We start from the raw sequence: 25,000 nt of genomic DNA, 5'->3' as shown, positions 1-25,000 counted from the left end.
GTGGTGGTGGTGGTGGTGGTGGTGGTGGTGGTGGTGGTGGTGTAGAGCTGGGCTAGGGGTTGGGGGCGTGCGAGGCGAGGGGACCGGTCCAGGTCCCCCTGAGAAGTGAAAAGTGAAGGCAGGTTCTCTCCCGCTGAGAACTTCCTGCCTTCACGCGTGTGAGAGGAGCAAGTTTCTCTCTGATCCACGGCCCTGCATCGTTTTCGCCCTGTTAAAAAAAAAAAAAAAAACAGACAAAAACGTATTTGTTTATCTTGGCTTGTTTTCTGGCCCAGGCCAAAGACCTCTTTGAGAGTGTCCAAAGGATCTGACAGGATTGGAGGGTGCAGGTCAATCCATGTGTCAAGAAGAGATCCAGGGACTCTGTCACAGCTGTGACTCGGGCCTTTTTCAGAAACAGGCCAACTTTGATGACTCCCTGGACAAGGGAGTCACCCCAGAAGTTTCCTTGAGGGGACCGAGTTGCAGGAGTCGGGGGCAGGGCCCCGCCACCGCCGCCAGAGGGCCTCCTCAGCCCGGCAGGCAGACAGGCAGGCAGGCAGGGGCTATTGTCTGTGGGCCCCACCCCCACCCTCCCCCTGCAGGGCCTCGTCAGATAGCTTCATTCAAATGCAGAAAGCTTTCCAGTCAAGTCAGAGCCTTTGACTTTGCCTCGAGCTTCCCTCTATTGAATGGTGATCCGCCCCACCCCCATTTCTCCATTTCCCCACCTTGAGGCTGCCCCTTGGGCACCGCGCGGAGGAAGGGGGCTGGGGGGGGGGGGGGGCGGGAGGCTGAGGGACAAACTTCGCCTTGTGTCAGGCCAAAGAAGTCTCTTCCTTTTCGTAACCCAGGAAACCCCACTCATGCATGTGAGGATCACGGACGTGCGTCCAAGCAGCCATCATCACTTGACATCTTCCTCCGTGGAAGGAGGTTTTCATTCCTGCCTGCCTTCAGAGAGACAGAGAAGGAGGGAGGGGCGGAGCGTTCCTCTGGCGCTGGCCGGTTCTTGGTTCTTAAGGCACTTGAGTCCAAAACACTCCACAGGACATGGAGGTTCATGTGAGGTGGGGTGGGGTGGGGTGGGGTGGGGTGGGGTGGGCGGCCTGCTCCGGACCCCAGCAGTTCCCTCCTCTGACACTTCCCTGAAACCCATGAAAAGCTGAACTGGTGACTGTGTGTGTGAGTGCATGCATGTACGCGTGTACGTGAGAAACGGCGCGTGTGCGTGTGCATGGACCTGAGAGAGAAGTCCCCCCCCCCCCCAAAAAAAAGGGGGGGGGGGGAGAAAGGGGGGAACAACAACAACAACAACAAATCCAGAAGGAAAGAAGGAAGGAACGAGGGAAGGACCAAAAAGGTTAGTTAGTACGGGCCTCCATGTCGTGGAAAGAGTTTCTGAGCACAGATCCTCCATTCAGTGAAACAGTTATCGTATCTCCTCTCAGGAGGCTGTGAGGTCCACGGACAGGTTCGGGAAAGCAGGCCTGGGGTGCAAGCAATCAGGTAACTTTTTTCCTCAGAGGCACTTGTAGGGAAAGCAAGGAAACACACCGGTTCATCCCTGGAGTGGATTCATTCGAAACCAGTCGGTGGAGGGGGAGTCAGTCAAGGAGATGTCTAGACGTCAGAGTTGGGTACTGGAGCGGGGTGCCATGTCCTTCTCCAGGAGACCTTCCTGGCCCGGGGATGGAACCCGGGTCTCCTGCATCGCAGGCAGACTCTTGACCGTGTGAGCCAGCGGGGAAGCTCTGTCAGAAATGTTCACCAAGTCCTCTAGCTTCCATCCGCAGGGCTTCAGGCACAGGGCCTTTTGAGTTCTCCGTCAGCAGGGCAAGAGAACATGGGACATGTTTCCCCCCAGAGAGGGTTGCCCCCAGATATCGGAGCCCACTCGGAAAACTTCAGGACCCAGTCCCCCTCTCGGGTGAAGAGCCACACGCAAAGAAAAGAACAAACCACACGTAGCACAGGACTCTCCTATCCAGAAGTGTGTATCCCCCGCTTCACGGAAACATCCTCCGGGCCCCTAAGGGACGTGTGGAAAAAATCACTCTATCGCCAAGGCGATAAGAACCCTCGCTGAGAGCTTCTGAAGTCTGGAAGGACCAGGTAGAGGGAAAAACAGAAACGATTGCATCCAGCTGATAGGGGTAGTGTATGAAGTGACCAAAGGGGATGTCCCTCTTTCAAAATTCACATTGTAAACATTGTGTCCTTTGGGTCCTCTGTTTTTGCTTTGTGTGTGGAAAGCAACAGATTGAACGGTAGGGTCCTTTTCTTATTTATTTTATTTTTATTTATTTATCTACTTAGCCCGCCCGCCCATCCCTCCGTCTTCTCTCTGTCTCTCTCGCTTTTCATTCAGGTTAGGGAATTAAAAAACAGAACAAAACAAAACAAAGCAAGCAAGCAAGCAAGCAAACAAACAACAACAACAACAACCCGGTATTTCTGCAGGTCAGGAAGCAACAGTTAGAAGTAGACATGGAACACAACAGAGTGGTTCCAAATAGGGAAAGGAGTCCATCAAGGCTGTACATGTTGTCACCCTGCTTATCCAGCTTACATGCTGAGTGAGTACACATCATGAGAAACGCTGGGTGGGATGAAGCACAAGCTGGAATCGAGGTTGCCCGGAGAAGTACCAATCCCCTGAGATATGCAAATGACACCACCCTTATGGCAGCAATGAAGTATCGAGTGGGGTTACAAAGTCGTGTTCGTCGCGTCAGGTTTTCAGATTCTTTTCCCTTAGAGGTTAATGCAAAGTCATAAGTCTACACTCTCCTGGGCTGCATAGTGGGGTGCTTGTTTTGTGTGTGTGTGTGTGTGTGTTTTGTTTGTTTGTTTGTTTGTTTGTTTTATTACCTGCCCTGTAAGCACTTTGATGGGTGCTTGTTGATTGTCTTGATGTACCATTTATATGTGCAACGTGTTAACCGGACCTCCTAAGTTGACAGTCCTGCCCCTCTTCCCACCCCCACCCCGATCGATCCTCGCTTCGTCAAGAAGTCAGGCATCCCACCCTTAGCATCCTACTCCTTCCTCATTTCCTCCCACCCCATGGAAGAAGTCATTCCTCCAGTTTTTCCATCGGTTCTCTACACCTCGCCTGATGATGGCGGGTGACTTGGAAGGACTGACAGATGTGAAGAATGTCTGCAAGAGCCTTGGGTGAAGGCTCCTAGGATTGGCTCGGGGAAGTGGGTGGCGTGTCAATCACTAGAGACTGTGGAAGGTATGCCCCAAGTGGCAAACACCGTTGCTTTCAGTTGTTGTCGGTTTGCTCGTCTGCAGCGAGGGACGGAAGGAAGGCTTCCACCTTCCACGGAGAAAGCTATATACCTAGCGTACCAAGGAGGTTTGACCACCCCCCAGGTTACAGGCGGGACAGGTCAGAGTGTAGAAATCTTCATGTCAAGGGTGTATTAACAACAGGCAGGCTCATCTTAAAGGCACCCCTGTCCGGTGAAGGTGGAGGGAGGGGCGGGAGGGGCAGAGGGACAATGAGGAAGGGAAGGAGAAAGCGAGGAACACGAACACGAACACACACACAGTGTGTGTGTGTGTGTGTGTGGTGTGGTGTGGTGTGTCTGTGGCATGCGCAGGTGTTGCGTGTGTGGTGTGTGGGGGGGAGTGGGTTGTGTGTGGTGTGTGGGGGCGTAGTGTGTGTGGATATGCGTGGGGTGTGTGGGGTGTGCCTCCGGGTGGTGCGAGTGTGAGAGGGGGCGGGCAGAGAGACACAGCCAGGCAAAGAACAACACAGAGTGTGTGCATGGGTGTGTGTCTGGCTGTGTCCCCCTGCCCGCCCGCTCTCACACTCGCACCACCCGGAGGCACATCCCACGCATACCCACACACCCCGCGCTCCCCGCACCCACACTCACCCCGCACTCCCCGCACCCACACCCCCCCCCCCACAATCCCCCCCACACCCGCGCCCCACACCACACACGCAAAGGACAACACAGAGTGTGTGTGGGGGCGGGGGGGGGGGGAGCAGGGGGTGGGGGGATGCGTGTGGTGTGTGCCTCAGGGTGGTGCGAGTGTGAGAGAGGGCGGGCAGAGAGACACAGCCAGGCAGAGGACAACACAGCGTGTGTGTGTGTGTGTGTGTGTGTGTGTGTGTGTGTGGTGTGGTGTGGTGTGTCTGTGTGGCGTGCGCAGGTGTTGTGTGTGTGGTGTGTGTGGGGTGTGCCTGTCAGTGGTGCGAATTTGAGAGGGGGCGGGCAGAGACACAGCCAGGCAAAGGACAACCCAGAGTGTGTGTGTGTGTGTGTGTGTGTGCGTGTGTGTGGGTGTGTGTGTGTATCTGCCCACGGCACCTCACGCCCGAACCAGCGACAGGAACTTCCCACACACCCCACGCCTACCCCCACACACACACACACACCGCCCCCCCACCCCCCGCAGGCCCACCCCCACACAGAAAGGACAACACAGTCAGAGGGAGGGAGGGAGTGAGTGACTGAGTGAGTGAGTGAGTGAGTGAGTGAGTGAGTGGGTGGGTGAGTGGGTGGTGTGAGGCCGGTGTGTGTGGTGTGGGGGGGGAGGGTGTGTGTGTGGTGTGTGCGGGTACGCGTGTGGTGTCTGTGGGTATACGTGGGGTGTGTCTGTGGTGTGCACAGGTGTGTTGCGTGTGTGGGGATGTGTGGTGTGTGTGTGTGTGCTGGGTACGGGTGCCACGTGGGGCCGTGTGGGTGTGCAGCATGGGTGTGTGGGGTGCGCCTGTGGGTGCAGGCAGTCAGAGACATGGCACGCAGACTCTAGACTGTGTGAGCCAGCGGGGAAGCTCTGTCAGAAATGTTCACCAAGTCCTCTAGCTTCCATCCGCAGGGCTTCAGGCACAGGGCCTTTTGAGTTCTCCGTCAGCAGGGCAAGAGAACATGGGACATGTTTCCCCCCAGAGAGGGTTGCCCCCAGATATCGGACGCCACTCGGAAAACTTCAGGACCCAGTCCCCCTCTCGGGTGAAGAGCCACACGCAAAGAAAGGAACAAACCACACGTAGCACAGGACTCTCCTATCCAGAAGTGTGTATCCCCCGCTTCACGGAAACATCCTCCGGGCCCCTAAGGAACGTGTGGAAAAAATCACCCTATCGCCAAGGCGATAAGAACCCCCGCTGAGAGCTTCTGAAGTCTGGAAGGACCAGGTAGAGGGAAAAACAGAAACGATTGCATCCTGCTGATAGGGGTAGTGTATGAAGTGACCAAAGGGGATGTCCCTCTTTCAAAATTCACATTGTAAACATTGTGTCCTTTGGGTCCCCTGTTTTTGCTTTGTGTGTGGAAAGCAACAGAGTGAACGGTAGGGTCCTTTTCTTATTTATTTATTTATATTTATTTATTTACTTACTTAGCCCACCCGCTCCCCGTCCCCCTCCCCCTCCCCCTCCCTCTTCTCTCTGTCTCTCTTGCTGTTTCATTCAGGTTAGGAAATTAAAAAAACAAAACAAAACAAAACACAAACAAACAAAACCCCGGTATTTCTGCAGGTCACAAGTAGACATGGAACACAACAGAGTGGTTCCAAATAGGGAAAGGAGTCCATCAAGGCTGTATATGTTGTCACCCTGCTTATCCAGCTTACATGCTGACTGAGTACACATCATGAGAAACGCTGGGTGGGATGAAGCACAAGCTGGAATCGAGGTTGCCCGGAGAAGTACCAATCCCCTGAGATATGCAAATGACACCACCCTTATGGCAGCAATGAAGTATCGAGCGGGTTTACAAAGTCGTGTTCGTCGCGTCAGGTTTTCAGATTCTTTCCCCTTAGAGGTTAATGCAATGTCGTAAGTCTACACTCTCCTGGGCTGCATAGTGGGGTGCTTGTTTTTTGTGTTTTTTTGTTTTGTTTTGTTTTTTTTTTTTTTACTACCTGCCCTGTAAGCACTTTGATGGGGTGCTTGTTTGATTGTCTTGTTGTACCATTTATATGTGCAACGTGTTAACCGGACCTCCTAAGTTGACAGTCCTGCCCCTCTTCCCACCCCCACCCCGATCGATCCTCGCTTCGTCAAGAAGTCAGGCATCCCACCTTTAGCATCCTACTCCTTCCTCATTTCCTCCCACCCCATGGAAGAAGGCATTCCTCCAGTTTTTCCATCGGTTCTCTACACCTCGCCTGATGATGGCGGGTGACTTGGAAGGACTGACAGATGTGAAGAATGTCTGCAAGAGCCTTGGGTGAGGGCTCCTAGGATTGGCTCGGGGAAGTGGGTGGCGTGTCAATCACTGGAGCCTGTGGAAGGTATGCCCCAAGTGGCAAACACCATTGCTTTCAGTTGTTGTCGGTTTTTCAGTTGTTGTCGGTTTGCTCGTCTGGGGTCGCCCAGACGCGGCACCACGAGCTGGGTCGGCCAGACACGCCACACAGGAGCCGGCGCACAGGCCCAGGCAGGCGGCTCCAGCGGCAAAGGCAGAAGCAGGCGCCAGCTGGCGGCCCACAGGCCCGGAGCCCCGCGTGCATCCAGAGACCCAAAGTCCTCGGCGGCAGACACAAAAGGAGACCGTGTCAGCACTTACCTGGTGGCAAAAAAGACCTATTTTGGGCGACAAAATGACAGCAGACGACAGCGGGGCCCATCTATGACTCGCAGGGAGGGACCCCGGAACCTTGACCCGGCCACCTGTCCCCAGCACTACCCCATGAACATCAGGCCTGGAGCTCTCGGGGGCCATCTGGTCGACTTGGGGGGGGGGGGGGAGAGGGGGCCGCGTGGTGGCAAAAGTGGGGGCGCGGACGCCAAGGGGGGGGGAGCTGGCCGGAGACTCCCTCCCCGCTTCGCCCACACGGGTAGGCGTACCGGTCCGTCCGAGTCTCCGAACGGGGATTTGACTTCGACGTGCATAAAGAAAAAAGAAGAAAGAACCGTCAGCGGGGCGCCGCCAACAAGACGAGCGGGCCCCGACCAGGGCCCACGCCCGGGGCCCAGACCGTCCTACACAGGGCACCCAGGACGGCTCGAGCCGGTCCCCACCCACCTCCTGACTGACCGGGATTCAGGGAGTTGGGGAGGGGTGAGAAAAAGTCGCGTCCAACGACCGAGACCCACGAGGGCACGCTGACCGGTCGAGCGCGCCCTCCCCGGCCACCCGCGGAAGCAGGGCCCGGTCCATCCACGTCTCCGGACCTATCGGGACTTTGAGAAAAGAAAAGGCATGCGTGCCGGGAGACGCCTCAGGCGACCGGACCCCACCGGGGGGCCGCACACGCGCCCGCGCCGGCCGTCCTCTCCGGGTCACCCCTCACGACTCCGGCGGGCGGGTCCCCACCTCCGGAGTGCGACGCGGAAAACACCTCGGTCAGAGAGAACCCGAGGGCCCGGACCCAGCCGCGCCCTCCGCCGACCTCCACGCCACAGTCCGGCCCGGTCCCCACCTCCGGAGCGGGGCCGAGGGCGAAGCAAACGCTCCTGAGGGCGACCCGGGAGGAGGCAGGACCGCCGAGTCCGAGTCCAGGCGCTCCGGGCAGGGAAGGCCCTCTCCCTGCCCACCTCGGCGGTCCGGCCCAGGTAGGGTCCGGCCGGTCCGTCTCCACGGCCGGAGGGGCACGGGGAGATGCTGGTCGACCCGGCCAGGCCACCCCAGGGCCCGGATCTGGAGCGCCGCGACGGTCACCCTCCTCAGAAACCTAGAGAACCAATCTCCGGCGACAGCAGGACGTCCCTAGGCCTCGGTGTCACCGGGACTGTCACCGCCAGCATAGCCAGTCTCTGAGAGCACTGCCTCGGGCCCGGCGGCTGAGTCACAATCCTCCTGAAGGTCTCGCCGAAGCTCCGGAGGGGAGGGACAATATAAAAGCGGCCGCCAGGTGGCTCCTGACAACCGGCTCGACCGTCCCGAGGACGGGTCGCTGTCGCCGGCCGCCCAAACGCCCGAGCTCGGGCCGGAGCCTCCTCCGCCTCCGAGCCACGCGACGCGACGCGACCCCGGCCGCAGAGGAAGGGAGAGGAGCTGGGAACTATCTCCTCAGGAGGCTGCCCCGAAGGAGACGCGCTCCCCCCACGCGATTCCAGGGTGGTGGGGGGACATTCCACGGAGACGCCGGCGGCGGGGGCTCGGGGGCCGAGAGAGGGGCACCAGTGACATCCCGGGCTCCCCCGGACCCCCTCCCCCCAAAAGAGGGAGTGAGAGAGGGAGGGAGGGAGGGAGGGAGGGAGGGAGGGGAGGGGAGGGGAGGGGAGGAGGGAGGGAGGGAGGGAGGAAGGGACCGACCGGCAAAGTGAAACCAACCAGGCAAGCGCTGCTCGGAGAACAAAGCAGGACTTTGGAAAGCAGACACAGACACAGACACGCAAACCCAGGAGCAAGAAAGGAAACGAAGGAGACACTCGGACCCTCAACAAGAGAAAACAAAACTCAACCTGGGTAGAGACCGTGACCAAGTCCAAAGACAACAAACAAAGTGCACTTGAGGTCAGGAGAACGTGGATTTCAAGATCACTGGCCACAAACACCGGAAAGGCGGGCGGCCGGCCGGGCGGTCGGGGGTGGCAGGGCTGCGGGGGTGGGGTTGGGGGGCGTGGTGGGGAGGACCGAGTCAATAGGGATCCACTAAATAAGCCCCGGACTCCATGACAACAGCCAAGTCAATGAATGCATAACTTTTTGAAGTAGAACCGAAACGAAATGAAACAAAACCACCAGGCAGGAAAGTCAAGTCGTAGAACTGCTCTGGCAGCTTAAAAGTCAGAGAGAGGGAGGGAGGGAGGGAGGGAGGGGGAGAGAGAGAGACAGAGAGAGACAGAGAGAGACAGAGAGAGAGAGAGAGAGAGAGAGAGAGAGAGAGAGAGAGAGGGAGAGGGAGAGAGGGAGAGAGGGAGAGAGGGAGAGAGAGAGAGAGAGAGAGAGAGAGAGAGAGAGAGAGAAAGGGAGAGGGAGAGAGGGAAAGAGGGAGAGAGAGAGAGAGAGAGAGCGCGAGAGCGAGAGCGCACATGTGCATATACGCATGTACATATGTGTACGGACACATATTCGCATCTATATATACGTGTGCACACATGCGTATAAACAAGCGCGTACGAAGGTCATGCATGCATGCTCACGTACACGCATGTGTCTGTGCGTGCACGTATATGCCTAGGCGTTTAAAGTGTGCATGTATGCTTGCGTGTATATACGTATGCACAGGCATCTATACACATACGTACACGGATATGCACGCGCACGAATACACATGCTCATATGTGCCTATACATAGATATACACACCTACATTTAAATAAACACGGGCGTGTAAACGCATATAGATGCACATGTGTGTGTACGTGTGATGTATACGCACAGGTGTGTGTGTGTGTGTGTACGCATGTGCGGGCACGTACGTGCATGCTTACATATGCACACATATCCGCCTGTGTATATGCACACGTGTATGTACACGTGTGTACATACATATGCACACATACCTAGACGTCTACATGTATCGTATATACGTCCACACAGACGTACGGCTGTATATGTGTATACATATACACACATGTATGTGTAAGTAAACATACACGCATATACGTATGTACAGTTGCAAGTGTGTGTATAGAGTGCATATACACAGATTGATGTGCATAGAGGCACACACACGCGTATGCATGCATACACGTACGTATTAGTCAGTGTACATGTACCTATGTGCATACATACGCATGTGTCTGTGTTGATGTCTACGTGCGCGCGTGTGTGCATACATATAGGCGTCAGACAACTGAACCTCCAAAAGAGGAACAATCCCCGATGAGCGAAGTCGGCAGGAGGCCCGAACAGACACCTTCATTCAAAATAAAGGTAGAACAGACAGACACTCAGAAGCACAAGGTAGAAGACAAATCAATGGCGGGGCTGGGCTGGGCTGGGCTGGGCTGGGCTGGGGCAGCTGGGGGCGGGGGCGGGCTCACGGAAGCACCCCGGGGCGTTTATCTGGACAACGATAACTTGGAGGGGAAAGGCCCAGGAGCTGGACTCGCAATCGCGACAGCAAGTTTGAAACATCAAAAGACAGTGGCTCCTGATCGATGGAATGCATCTTTCCTGCAGCTGAGAAAAGTGTTGACGGACTCAGAGATATCAGAGCTCATCACCTGGCACCTCACAGAGAGAGAAACCCCATCACTAGGGAAACGAGTCCTGGGATCCCTCAGGACACTCCACCAAAGATTCCCCATACGACCCAACCCGGCAACTCCACGGAGTGCCTACGGCGGGGACCAAGAAGATATGCGCGTGTGTATGTGTGGTATCGACACCTATACCTAGGTAGACATCCGTACAAACAGAATGATAGAACTCTCTGTCTGTGTGCCTACACCTGTATCTATTCAGGTGCGCGTGTGCGCACGCGCATGCAGACACACACACACACACACACACACACACACACACACACACACCACACCACACCACACCCACCCACCCACCCACCCCCCCACACACAGACAAATGGGACTCAACCACCAGAAGGGAATAAAATCTCACAGTCTGCAGGAACTTGGAGAGATCTTTAGAAAGGCTATTATGCTAAATGAAGCACCTCAGATCAGTCGTTTCCATGCAGAATCTACCAAAGGATACACCGTGAACAGAACAGAACAAATCAGAAGCAGGCGCATAGATACCATAAAGGAACACATGGGTGGTGGCCAGAGGGGGGAGGGGGTGACGCGGTGGCGGGGGTGGGTGGGGAAGGGGAGAGAGTGAGTGAGTGCCACTGGTGACGGAGACAGACGAAGCGGTGCAGCCTTCCACGGATGAAATCAGTGAGTCACGGGCACGTCATGACACGAAATGCCATCTGCCGTGACACCAAGTGGTGACGGACAGTCACTCACGAGATGTATCCTGGTGATCGCTGTGTCCTTCCTGCGCTACACTGAAACATCGTCTGTACACCTGAAAATTAATGGGGGAACAACAACAGGAACAAAACCAAACCAAGGAAAGAAGGAAGGAAGGAAGGAAGGGAGGGAGGAAGGGAGGAAGGAAGGCAGGCAAAAGAAAACGTTGTCAGTCAGTTAGACGTCAATTTGAGAAGAGTGGGGCTGAGAGGGGTGGGGGAGAGAAACTAGGGTGAGGAGGAGGAGGAGGAGCAGGAGCAGGAGCAGGAGGAGGAGGAGGAAGAAAGGGACCAAGTGCCTTGAGGGGGAGAGGGAGATAAAGGATCCAAAGAGTGGACAGGACGGTCAGGTCAGTGCCATAGGGAAAGGAAACGAAGCCAAGGAACACATTCCCAACGGTGGTATTGTCCAGTCCAAGATGAAGATGTGGATAGCACAAGTGTCCTTCCTCCAGCACACAGGGACACACAGGCCTCACTTGGCGAGGCAGTTCAGGATAACCCTGAAAGCTGAAGCTGAAGAAAGAAGCCGTCACGTTCATCCATGGCTGAAAAGTACCATGGTCCTACGACATGACATTCAAAAATCCTACCAAACCATTGAAAGACTCTCTCACTCACTCGCCATTAAAAATGTAGAGAACAGAAAAGGAGCGAAACGATGGTGGGTGGGTGGGTGGGTGGGTGGGTGGATGGATGGATGGATGGATGGATGGATGGATGGATGGGTGGATGGGTGGGTGGATGGGTGGGTGGATGGGTGGGTGGATGGGTGGATGGATGGATGGATGGATGGGTGGATGGATGGATTTCCATGATAGTCTGATTATGGAACACACTGACAGAAAAGCATCCGATTCACTTCTGTAAAGAATCTGTCTTGCCTTCCCGGCCTGGTGTCTTTCGTATGTCTGGATGATTCCCTCCCCCACCCCCACTCCCAGCTTTAAGGTCCGCCTCCAAAACGAAGCCCTGTGTGCTCTCAAGGTCCCGCCGGAACTCTCTCTTCGGAGCGCCCTTCTGAAGGGGGACGTTTTCACCCACGTCATCGCCCTGAGACAGCTTCAGCCTGTCCCTCCCCTCCCCCCACCGCCGCCTGCCTCCCTCCTGCTCCTCTTCCTCTTCCTCTTCCTCCCCCTCTGAACTCTTGAGCTTCTCCTCTCACTGGCCTCTCATCCCACACGGTGGCAGTGTCGGCCTAGGTATGCTCAGGTGTTTCCTAACCGCATCCAAGTGGACTTCCACTGTTTCTCGGCTGCGTCGTTCTGGGACCATTTCTTCCTGGCCTTTTTCACGGGTGGGGGAGACCTGGACGGGCCGGGCCCAGGCGGGGCGGGGGTGGGGGTGAGGGAGCGTGCATGTGGGGGGAAGGGAAGGGAAGGGTGGGGGCAGAGAGGAGGAGGAGGAGGCCGGGGGGGGGGGGGGAGGGGGGGAACACAACTCCCCAGTGCCAGTGCGTGCCTATGGCCTGGAAAACAGATCACACGCCAGGCTAGCTCCGAAAAAGGGGATCGGTCATGAGACCGGGCACGTGTGTTCTTTCTTTGCAGAGTCCCTGCAGATCGAACAGGCAGGGGCAAATTTTGGGCTTCCCGCAGTTAGAACTGTTCAGCCATTGTAGAAACAGGCGTCTGAAACACCGGGGTTAGGCTCTCGGTGCGATGTCCACAATCCGTAGCCATTGAAATGTGTGCACACTGGAGCCGCCGTGCAGAGGGAGATCTCATCCGGCTCCATGTGTTCTTCCAGTGAATAGGCCGGGATCTCAGGAAGAACAGACATCCAGAGAGTTGAGTGAATCTGACCGTCACGCTTTCAGAATTCAAGTGAACTAGAAAGGAGGTTCACTCACATGTGAGTTTGTCTTTCCATAGGCTGAATCCCCTCTTTGAGCAGATTAGGGTTCCGGGGGCAAAATGGAGCAGAGAGGACAGAGAGTTCCCTTAGGTCCCCTGCTCCTCCCGCAACGGTCTTAGGAACATCCTGCCCCAGAGGAGTGTGCCGGCCACAACCCACCTACACGGAGACGTCAGTGGCAGTCATCCTCGTCCAGAGTCCCCCGTCTGCCCTCGCCTTCACGCCTGCCTGGCATTGTCCGTTCTATAGGTTTGTATCGAACCTGCCCGGAGCCCAGTGGCATCTTCCCTGATCGGGGATCGATCGAAAACACCCTGTCCCCTGCCTCATCGGCAGGTGGATTCTTAACCACTGGGCCACCAGGCAGGGAAGTCCCTTCACAGCCTTCTAAAATCATCTACCCTGAAACATGAAATGTTGTCGTCCAAATCATTGGACCATCACGACTGAAATGAAGGAAAATATGTTCGTTAAAGAAAGTCTCAACTCCTCAGTGCTTGCCTTAGAACCACAAAGGCATCTCTCTCTCTCTCTCTCTCTCTCTCTCTCCCTCTCTCTCTCTCTCTCTCTGCCTCTCTCTCTGCCTCTCTCTCTCTCTCTCTCTCTCTCTCTCTCTCTCTCTCTCTCTGCCTCTCTCTGCCTCTCTCTCTCTCTCTGTCTGTCTCTCTCTCACACACACACACACACATGCACGCTCCATAGTCCGAAGGAAACCAACTTCTGTGTTTATCCATCCCGCTTGTTGTGGCTGTTGTGCCTTCGCTAGTCAAAGAAGCTGATCTAATGTGAAATCCGATGTCTTCTTCTCTAGGACACTTCGAGAAGCAGCAAGAGTGCCAGTTTGTGAGAACCGAAGGCCAAACCGGCGTGGTGTAACCCGGCGATGTGTGTCGTCAGAGGCCCATCTAGATTCGCACTCCAGTTCACGGAGGGGAGCAGTGGGAACAGGAGTGTGGACCCTTCCCACTCCCCCAGTGAACATCTGTCCCGTGGAAGGGGTATAGGAACCTCATGACCTGACCCACGTGGTGAACAGTCACCAAAGACAAAGAATTCCTACAGCCAGACGTTTGCAACCACGAACCCTGTCCCTCCATCACCTGACCTTTCAGAATGCTACGTGGAACCCTTTCAAGAAGCTTGGGGCAGGAAAAAAAAAAAAAAAAACAAAAAAACAAGAAGAAGCAGAAGAAGCAGCAGCAGCAGCAGCAGCTGGGGGCTTGGAGGTATGGACCCCTGAATTCTCCTCGCTCGGCCCTCCCTGCAAGAAAACGTTGTGTGCTTGCCTGCGCCCCACATGCCAACTTTTCGGGGGATCGGACCTCCCAGGGTGCCCCTGCACCAGGCACCCTGCCTGCGTGCGACATCCCAAGAGATCCTATGGAGAAACATCTCCGGCCACTCGCATGACATCTGCATCGCTGGCGAGTGACCCTTCAGACCTCCACATAGATACGTGAGCACAAACGCTCCTTCACAATCTGGGACACCTCGTAGGCTGTGTGAGCTCCTCTGGTTCAGCACTCCCTCGACTTGGCTGTGGTTTTGGTTCTGGTCTGCTCTGTTCTGGGTTTGCTTTCGGACCCGCGTGATCTCTCTGGATAGGGCACCCCCAATCAAAGCGAAAATAAATCGAGTCTGTGTAAATACTATTCATGCATCAAGCGGGGATATCAACGACCTCTATGTGGATCCAGAAAAATGGCTGTGCGGTGTTCAGGAGGATCATTCTGTGTTTTCTGGGTGCACTATCTGCTGTCCATTATTTCACGTGCCTTTTGGGCATGGCTGATGGAGACGGACACGAAGCAGCAGGGCAGCAATCTGGCATCTCGGCCTAGAGCGGTTTCCCAAGTGGCATCTCAGAACAGGGGCTGAGAAGGCCATGGCCACCCCTCCACGGGGCCCCCTCGGTGGCCGGAGGGTGGGGGTGGGAGTGGGGCTGACGTTGGGGAGACGAGACGGGGGGGTGGTGGTGGTGGTGGTGGTGGTGGTGGTGGTGGTGGTGGTGGTGGTGTAGAGCTGGGCTAGGGGTTGGGGGCGTGCGAGGCGAGGGGACCGGTCCAGGTCCCCCTGAGAAGTGAAAAGTGAAGGCAGGTTCTCTCCCGCTGAGAACTTCCTGCCTTCGCGCGTGTGAGAGGAGCAAGTTTCTCTCTGATCCACGGCCCTGCATCGTTTTCGCCCTGTTCAAAAAAAAAAAAAACAGACAAAAACGTATTTGTTTATCTTGGCTTGTTTTCTGGCCCAGGCCAAAGACCTCTTTGAGAGTGTCCAAAGGATCTGACAGGATGGGAGGGTGCAGGTCAATCCATGTGTCAAGAAGAGATCCAGGGACTCTGTCACAGCTGTGACTCGGGCCTTTTTCAGAAACAGGCCAACTTTGATGACTCCCTGGACAAGGGAGTCACCCCAGAAGTTTCCTTGAGGGGACCGAGTTGCAGGAGTCGGGGGCAGGGCCCCGCCACCGCCGCCAGAGGGCCTCCTCAGCCCGGCAGGCAGACAGGCAGGCAGGCAGGGGCTATTGTCTGTGGGCCCCACCCCCACCCTCCCCCTGCAGGGCCTCGTCAGATAGCTTCATTCAAATGCAGAAAGCTTTCCAGTCAAGTCAGAGCCCTTGACTTTGCCTCGAGCTTCTCTCTATTGAATGGTGATCCGCCCCACCCCCATTTCTCCATTTCCCCACCTTGAGGCTGCCCCTTGGGCACCGCGCGGAGGAAGGGGGCTGGGGGGGGGGGCGGGAGGCTGAGGGACAAACTTCGCCTTGTGTCAGGCCAAAGAAGTCTCTTCCTTTTCGTAACCCAGGAAACCCCACTCATGCATGTGAGGATCACGGACGTGCGTCCAAGCAGCCATCATCACTTGACATCTTCCTCCGTGGAAGGCGGTTTTCATTCCTGCCTGCCTTCAGAGAGACAGAGAAGGAGGGAGGGGCGGAGCGTTCCTCTGGCGCTGGCCGGTTCTTGGTTCTTAAGTCACTTGAGTCCAAAACACTCCACAGGACATGGAGGTTCATGTGAGGTGGGGTGGGGTGGGGTGGGGTGGGGTGGGGTGGGGTGGGCGGCCTGCTCCGGACCCCAGCAGTTCCCTCCTCTGACACTTCCCTGAAACCCATGAAAAGCTGAACTGGTGACTGTGTGTGTGAGTGCATGCATGTACGCGTGTACGTGAGAAACGGCGCGTGTGCGTGTGCATGGACCTGAGAGAGAAGTCCCCCCCCCAAAAAAAAAGGGGGGGGGGGGAGAAAGGGGGGAACAACAACAACAACAACAAATCCAGAAGGAAAGAAGGAAGGAACGAGGGAAGGACCAAATAGGTTAGTTAGTACGGGCCTCCATGTCGTGGAAAGAGTTTCTGAGCACAGATCCTCCATTCAGTGAAACAGTTATCGTATCTCCTCTCAGGAGGCTGTGAGGTCCACAGACAGGTTCGGGGAAGCAGGCCTGGGGTGCAAGCAATCAGGTAACTTTTTTCCTCAGAGGCACTTGTAGGGAAAGCAAGGAAACACACCGGTTCATCCCTGGAGTGGATTCATTCGAAACCAGTCGGTGGAGGGGGAGTCAGTCAAGGAGATGTCTAGACGTCAGAGTTGGGTACTGGAGCGGGTTGCCATGTCCTTCTCCAGGAGACCTTCCTGGCCCGGGGATGGAACCCTGGTCTCCTGCATCGCAGGCAGATTCTTGACCGTGTGAGCCAGCGGGGAAGCTCTGTCAGAAATGTTCACCAAGTCCTCTAGCTTCCATCCGCAGGGCTTCAGGCACAGGGCCTTTTGAGTTCTCCGTCAGCAGGGCAAGAGAACATGGGACATGTTTCCCCCCAGAGAGGGTTGCCCCCAGATATCGGAGGCCACTCGGAAAACTTCAGGACCCAGTCCCCCTCTCGGGTGAAGAGCCACACGCAAAGAAAAGAACAAACCACACGTAGCACAGGACTCTCCTATCCAGAAGTGTGTATCCCCCGCTTCACGGAAACATCCTCCGGGCCCCTAAGGAACGTGTGGAAAAAAATCACTCTATCGCCACGGCGATAAGAACCCTCGCTGAGAGCTTCTGAAGTCTGGAAGGACCAGGTAGAGGGAAAAACAGAAACGATTGCATCCTGCTGATAGGGGTAGTGTATGAAGTGACCAAAGGGGGTGTCCCTCTTTCAAAATTCACATTGTAAACATTGTGTCCTTTGGGTCCTCTGTTTTTGCTTTGTGTGTGGAAAGCAACAGATTGAACGGTAGGGTCCTTTTCTTATTTATTTTATTTTTATTTATTTACTTAGCCCGCCCGCCCATCCCTCCGTCTTCTCTCTGTCTCTCTCGCTTTTCATTCAGGTTGGGGAATTAAAAAACAGAACAAAACAAAACAAAGCAAGCAAGCAAGCAAACAAACAAACAACAACAACAACAACCCGGTATTTCTGCAGGTCAGGAAGCAACAGTTAGAAGTAGACATGGAACACAACAGAGTGGTTCCAAATAGGGAAAGGAGCCCATCAAGGCTGTATATGTTGTCACCCTGCTTATCCAGCTTACATGCTGAGTGAGTACACATCATGAGAAACGCTGGGTGGGATGAAGCACAAGCTGGAATCGAGGTTGCCCGGAGAAGTACCAATCCCCTGAGATATGCAAATGACACCACCCTTATGGCAGCAATGAAGTATCGAGTGGGTTTACAAAGTCGGGTTCGTCGCGTCAGGTTTTCAGATTCTTTTCCCTTAGAGGTTAATGTAAAGTCATAAGTCTACACTCTCCTGGGCTGCATAGTGGGGTGCTTGTTTTTGTGTGTGTGTGTGTGTGTGTTTTGTTTGTTTGTTTGTTTGTTTTACTCCCTGCCCTGTAAGTACTTTGATGGGGTGCTTGTTGATTGTCTTGTTGTACCATTTATATGTGCACGTGTTCAACCGGACCTCCTGAGTTCACAGTCCTGCCCCCCCCCCCCCGATCGATCCTCGCTTCGTCAAGAAGTCAGGCATCCCACCTTTAGCATCCTACTCCTTCCTCATTTCCTCCCACCCCATGGAAGAAGTCATTCCCCCAGTTTTTCCATCGGTTCTCTACACCTCGCCTGATGATGGCGGGTGACTTGGAAGGACTGACAGATGTGAAGAATGTCTGCAAGAGCCTTGGGTGAAGGCTCCTAGGATTGGCTCGGGGAAGTGGGTGGCGTGCCAATCACTAGAGACTGTGGAAGGTATGCCCCAAGTGGCAAACACCGTTGCTTTCAGTTGTTGTCGGTTTGCTCGTCTGCAGCGAGGGACGGAAGGAAGGCTTCCACCTTCCACGGAGAAAGCTATATACCTAGCGTACCAAGGAGGGTTGACCACCCCCCAGGTTACAGGCGTGACAGGTCAGAGTGTAGAAATCTTCATGTCAAGGGTGTATTAACAACAGGCAGGCTCATCTTAAAGGCACTCCTGTCCTGTGAAGGTGGAGGGAGGGGCGGGAGGGGCAGAGGGACAATGAGGAAGGGAAGGAGAAAGCGAGGAACACGAACACGAACACACACACAGGGTGTGTGTGTGTGTGGTGTGGTGTGGTGTGGTGTGTCTGTGGCATGCGCAGGTGTTGCGTGTGTGGTGTGTGGGGGGGAGTGTGTTGTGTGTGGTGTGTGGGGGCGTAGTGTGTGTGGATATGCGTGGGGTGTGTGGGGTGTGCCTCCGGGTGGTGCGAGTGTGAGAGGGGGCGGGCAGAGAGACACAGCCAGGCAAAGAACAACACAGAGTGTGTGCATGGGTGTGTGTCTGGCTGTGCCCCTCTGCCCGCCCGCTCTCACACTCGCAACACCCGGAGGCACATCCCACGCATACCCACACACCCCGCGCTCCCCGCACCCACACTCACCCCGCACTCCCCGCACCCACACCCCCCCACCACAATCCCCCCCACACCCGCGCCCCACACCACACACGCAAAGGACAACACAGAGTGTGTGTGGGGGCGGGGGGGGGGAGCAGGGGGTGTGGGGATGCGTGTGGTGTGTGCCTCAGGGTGGTGCGAGTGTGAGAGAGGGCGGGCAGAGAGACACAGCCAGGCAGAGGACAACACAGCGTGTGTGTGTGTGTGTGTGTGGTGTGGTGTGTCTGTGTGGCGTGCGCAGGTGTTGTGTGTGTGGTGTGTGTGGGGTGTGCCTGTCAGTGGTGCGAATTTGAGAGGGGGCGGGCAGAGACACAGCCAGGCAAAGGACAACCCAGAGTGTGTGTGTGTGTGTGTGTGTGTGCGTGTGTGGGTGTGTGTGTGTGTATCTGCCCACGGCACCTCACGCCCGAACCAGCGACAGGAACTTCCCACACACCCCACGCCTACCCCCACACACACACACACACCGCCCCCCCCCCCCCGCAGGCCCACCCCCACACAGAAAGGACAACACAGTCAGAGGGAGGGAGGGAGTGAGTGACTGAGTGAGTGGGTGAGTGAGTGAGTGAGTGAGTGGGTGGGTGAGTGGGTGGTGTGAGGCCGGTGTGTGTGGTGTGTGGGGGGAGGGTGTGTGTGTGGTGTGTGCGGGTACGCGTGTGGTGTCTGTGGGTATACGTGGGGTGTGTCTGTGGGGTGCACAGGTGTGTTGCGTGTGTGGGGATGTGTGGTGTGTGTGTGTGTGCTGGGTACGGGTGCCACGTGGGGCCGTGTGTGTGTGCAGCATGGGTGTGTGGGGTGCGCCTGTGGGTGCAGGCAGTCAGAGACATGGCACGCAGACTCTAGACTGTGTGAGCCAGCGGGGAAGCTCTGTCAGAAATGTTCACCAAGTCCTCTAGCTCCCATCCGCAGGGCTTCAGGCACAGGGCCTTTTGAGTTCTCCGTCAGCAGGGCAAGAGAACATGGGACATGTTTCCCCCCAGAGAGGGTTGCCCCCAGATATCGGAGGCCACTCGGAAAGCTTCAGGACCCAGTCCCCCTCTCGGGTGAAGAGCCACACGCAAAGAAAAGAACAAACCACACGTAGCACAGGACTCTCCTATCCAGAAGTGTGTATCCCCCGCTTCACGGAAACATCCTCCGGGCCCCTAAGGAACGTGTGGAAAAAATCACCCTATCGCCAAGGCGATAAGAACCCTCGCTGAGAGCTTCTGAAGTCTGGAAGGACCAGGTAGAGGGAAAAACAGAAACGATTGCATCCTGCTGATAGGGGTAGTGTATGAAGTGACCCAAGGGGATGTCCCTCTTTCAAAATTCACATTGTAAACATTGTGTCCTTTGGGTCCTCTGTTTTTGCTTTGTGTGTGGAAAGCAACAGAGTGAACGGTAGGGTCCTTTTCTTATTTATTTATTTATATTTATTTATTTACTTACTTAGCCCACCCGCTCCCCGTCCCCCTCCCCCTCCCCCTCCCTCTTCTCTCTGTCTCTCTTGATGTTTCATTCAGGTTAGGGAATTAAAAAAACAAAACAAAACAAAACACAAACAAACAAAACCCCGGTATTTCTGCAGGTCACAAGTAGACATGGAACACAACATAGTGGTTCCAAATAGGGAAAGGAGTCCATCAAGGCTGTATATGTTGTCACCCTGCTTATCCAGCTTACATGCTGAGTGAGTACACATCATGAGAAACGCTGGGTGGGATGAAGCACAAGCTGGGATCGAGGTTGCCCGGAGAAGTACCAATCCCCTGAGATATGCAAATGACACCACCCTTATGGCAGCAATGAAGTATCGAGTGGGTTTACAAAGTCGTGTTCGTCGCGTCAGGTTTTCAGATTCTTTTCCCTTAGAGGTTAATGTAAAGTCATAAGTCTACACTCTCCTGGGCTGCATAGTGGGGTGCTTGTTTTTGTGTGTGTGTGTGTGTGTGTTTTGGTTGTTTGTTTGTTTGTTTTACTACCTGCCCTGTAAGTACTTTGATGGGGTGCTTGTTGATTGTCTTGATGTACCATTTATATGTGCACGTGTTCAACCGGACCTCCTGAGTTCACAGTCCTGCCCCCCCCCCCCGATCGATCCTCGCTTCGTCAAGAAGTCAGGCATCCCACCTTTAGCATCCTACTCCTTCCTCATTTCCTCCCACCCCATGGAAGAAGTCATTCCTCCAGTTTTTCCATCGGTTCTCTACACCCCGCCTGATGATGGCGGGTGACTTGGAAGGACTGACAGATGTGAAGAAAGTCTGCAAGAGCCTTGGGTGAAGGCTCCTAGGATTGGCTCGGGGAAGTGGGTGGCGTGTCAATCACTAGAGACTGTGGAAGGTATGCCCCAAGTGGCAAACACCGTTGCTTTCAGTTGTTGTCGGTTTGCTCGTCTGCAGCGAGGGACGGAAGGAAGGCTTCCACCTTCCACGGAGAAAGCTATATACCTAGCGTACCAAGGAGGTTTGACCACCCCCCAGGTTACAGGCGTGACAGGTCAGAGTGTAGAAATCTTCATGTCAAGGGTGTATTAACAACAGGCAGGCTCATCTTAAAGGCACTCCTGTCCTGTGAAGGTGGAGGGAGGGGCGGGAGGGGCAGAGGGACAATGAGGAAGGGAAGGAGAAAGCGAGGAACACGAACACGAACACACACACAGTGTGTGTGTGTGTGTGGTGTGGTGTGGTGTGGTGTGTCTGTGGCATGCGCGGGTGTTGCGTGTGTGGTGTGTGGGGGGGAGTGTGTTGTGTGTGGTGTGTGGGGGCGTAGTGTGTGTGGATATGCGTGGGGTGTGTGGGGTGTGCCTCCGGGTGGTGCGAGTGCGAGAGGGGGCGGGCAGAGAGACACAGCCAGGCAAAGAACAACACAGAGTGTGTGCATGGGTGTGTGTCTGGCTGTGTCCCTCTGCCCGCCCGCTCTCACACTCGCACCACCCGGAGGCACATCCCACGCATACCCACACACCCCGCGCTCCCCGCACCCACACTCCCCCCGCACTCCCCGCACCCACACCCCCCCCACCACAATCCCCCCCACACCCGCGCCCCACACCACACACGCAAAGGACAACACAGAGTGTGTGTGGGGGCGGGGGGGGGGGAGCAGGGGGTGTGGGGATGCGTGTGGTGTGTGCCTCAGGGTGGTGCGAGTGGGAGAGAGGGCGGGCAGAGAGACACAGCCAGGCAGAGGACAACACAGCGTGTGTGTGTGTGTGTGTGTGGTGTGGTGTGTCTGTGTGGCGTGCGCAGGTGTTGTGTGTGTGGTGTGTGTGGGGTGTGCCTGTCAGTGGTGCGAATTTGAGAGGGGGCGGGCAGAGACACAGCCAGGCAAAGGACAACCCAGAGTGTGTGTGTGTGTGTGTGTGTGTGCGTGTGTGTGTGTGTGTATCTGCCCACGGCACCTCACGCCCGAACCAGCGACAGGAACTTCCCACACACCCCACGCCTCCCCCCACACACACACACACACCGCCCCCCCCCCCCCCCGCAGGCCCACCCCCACACAGAAAGGACAACACAGTCAGAGGGAGGGAGGGAGTGAGTGACTGAGTGAGTGAGTGAGTGAGTGAGTGAGTGAGTGGGTGGGTGAGTGGGTGGTGTGAGGCCGGTGTGTGTGGTGTGGGGGGGGAGGGTGTGTGTGTGGTGTGTGCGGGTACGCGTGTGGTGTCTGTGGGTATACGTGGGGTGTGTCTGTGGTGTGCACAGGTGTGTTGCGTGTGTGGGGATGTGTGGTGTGTGTGTGTGTGCTGGGTACGGGTGCCACGTGGGGCCGTGTGTGTGTGCAGCATGGGTGTGTGGGATGCGCCTGTGGGTGCAGGCAGTCAGGGACATGGCACGCAGACTCTAGACTGTGTGAGCCAGCGGGGAAGCTCTGTCAGAAATGTTCACCAAGTCCTCTAGCTTCCATCCGCAGGGCTTCAGGCACAGGGCCTTTTGAGTTCTCCGTCAGCAGGGCAAGAGAACATGGGACATGTTTCCCCCCAGAGAGGGTTGCCCCCAGATATCGGAGGCCACTCGGAAAACTTCAGGACCCAGCCCCCCTCTCGGGTGAAGAGCCACACGCAAAGAAAAGAACAAACCACACGTAGCACAGGACTCTCCTATCCAGAAGTGTGTATCCCCCGCTTCACGGAAACATCCTCCGGGCCCCTAAGGAACGTGGGGAAAAAATCACCCTATCGCCAAGGCGATAAGAACCCTCGCTGAGAGCTTCTGAAGTCTGGAAGGACCAGGTAGAGGGAAAAACAGAAACGATTGCATCCTGCTGATAGGGGTAGTGTATGAAGTGACCAAAGGGGATGTCCCTCTTTCAAAATTCACATTGTAAACATTGTGTACTTTGGGTCCTCTGTTTTTGCTTTGTGTGTGGAAAGCAACAGAGTGAACGGTAGGGTCCTTTTCTTATTTATTTATTTATATTTATTTATTTACTTACTTAGCCCACCCGCTCCCCGTCCCCCTCCCCGTCCCCCTCCCCCTCCCCCTCCCCCTCCCCCTCCCCCTCCCCCTCCCCCTCCCTCTTCTCTCTGTCTCTCTTGCTGTTTCATTCAGGTTAGGGAATTAAAAAAACAAAACAAAACAAAACACAAACAAACAAAACCCCGGTATTTCTGCAGGTCACAAGTAGACATGGAACACAACAGAGTGGTTCCAAATAGGGAAAGGAGACCATCAAGGCTGTATATGTTGTCACCCTGCTTATCCAGCTTACATGCTGAGTGAGTACACATCATGAGAAACGCTGGGTGGGATGAAGCACAAGCTGGAATCGAGTTTGCCCGGAGAAGTACCAATCCCCTGAGATATGCAAATGACACCACCCTTATGGCAGCAATGAAGTATCGAGTGGGTTTACAAAGTCGTGTTCGTCGCGTCAGGTTTTCAGATTCTTTCCCCTTAGAGGTTAATGCAAAGTCATAAGTCTACACTCTCCTGGGCTGCATAGTGGGGTGCTTGTTTTTTGTGTTTTTTTGTTTTGTTTGTTTTTTTTTTTTTACTACCTGCCCTGTAAGCACTTTGATGGGGTGCTTGTTTGATTGTCTTGATGTACCATTTATATGTGCAACGTGTTAACCGGACCTCCTAAGTTGACAGTCCTGCCCCTCTTCCCACCCCCACCCCGATCGATCCTCGCTTCGTCAAGAAGCCAGGCCTCCCACCTTTAGCATCCTACTCCTTCCTCATTTCCTCCCACCCCATGGAAGAAGTCATTCCTCCAGTTTTTCCATCGGTTCTCTACACCTCGCCTGATGATGGCGGGTGACTTGGAAGGACTGACAGATGTGAAGAATGTCTGCGAGAGCCTTGGGTGAAGGCTCCTAGGATTGGCTCGGGGAAGTGGGTGGCGTGTCAATCACTGGAGCCTGTGGAAGGTATGCCCCAAGTGGCAAACACCATTGCTTTCAGTTGTTGTCGGTTTGCTCGTCTGCAGCGAGGGACAGGGCAGACTGTAGAAATCATGTCAAGGGTGTATTAACTCATCTAAAGGCACTCCTGTCCTGTGAAGGTGGAGGGAGGGAGGGGAGGGGCAGAGGGACGACGAGGAAGGGAAGGAGAAAGCAAACGAGGAACAGGAGCACACACACACACACACACACACACACAGTGGGTGTGGTGTGGTGCGGTGTGGCGTGTCTGTGGCATGCACAGGTGTTGCGTGTGTGGGGGCACTGTGCTGTGTTGTGGGTGGGTGTGTGGTATGTGGGGGTGGGGTGTGTGAGGGTATGTGTGGGGTGTGTGGGGGTGTGCCTCAGGGTGGTGCGAGTGAGACGGGGCGGGCAGAGAGACACAGCCACACACACACACACACTCACGCACGCACCACTTACTTGTGTTGTCCTTTGCCTGGCTGTGTCTCTGCATAGCCACACACGCCCCACTCGCTCACGCCCCGGCCACACACTCCCCCACCCACCACGGACAACACAGAGAGTATGTGTGTGTGGGGGGGGTTGGTGTGTGTGTGGGGGGGGGCCAGGGTGTGTGGGGTATGCCTGTGGGTGTGTGCCTGAGGGTGCGAGAAGGGGCGGGCAGAGACACACCCAGGCAAAGGACAACCCAGTCAGAGGGTGTGTGTGTGTGTGTGTGTGTGTGTGTGTGTGTGTATCTGCCCACGGCCCCTCCCACCCGCACCAGTGACAGGCACACCCCAGACACCCCACGAATATCTCCCACACACCCCACACTCTGCCCCTAGCCGCACAGAAAGGACAGCAGAGAGAGGTGGGGTGGGTGGTGTGCGACGTGGGTGGTGTGGGGCCGCTGTGTGTGGGGGTCACGCGTGGGGTGTGTCTGTGGTGTGCACAATGTGTTGCTTGTGTGGTGTGCGGGGGCGTGTGGGTGTGTTGTGTACGGGTGCCAGGTGTGTGTGTGTGGGGCGCGCGGGGGCAGACACACACACAGTCATGCAAAGGACAACACAGTCAGAGAGAGAGAGAGAGAGAGAGAGAGAGAGAGAGAGAGAGAGAGAGAGAGAGAGAGAGAGAGAGAGAGAGAGA

The 25,000-nt window shown here is 55.7% G+C and overlaps 1 long non-coding RNA gene across 1 annotated transcript; it reads left to right on the top strand.

The window, feature by feature from the left end:
* The first annotated feature begins 11,953 nt into the window (after positions 1-11,953).
* Positions 11,954-13,539, top strand: LOC122437999. The gene is made up of 3 exons (XR_006268415.1): positions 11,954-12,019; positions 12,567-12,671; positions 13,486-13,539. It is a non-coding gene; the product is annotated as an uncharacterized LOC122437999 (long non-coding RNA).
* Positions 13,540-25,000: the final 11,461 nt, after the last annotated feature.

The sequence above is a fragment of the Cervus canadensis genome, chromosome 3 (assembly GCF_019320065.1).
Source record: "Cervus canadensis isolate Bull #8, Minnesota chromosome 3, ASM1932006v1, whole genome shotgun sequence".
Lineage (NCBI taxonomy): Eukaryota > Metazoa > Chordata > Mammalia > Artiodactyla > Cervidae > Cervus > Cervus canadensis.
The sequence above is the reverse complement of the archived record's forward strand: the minus strand, read 5'-3'. Positions and strand labels throughout refer to the sequence as shown.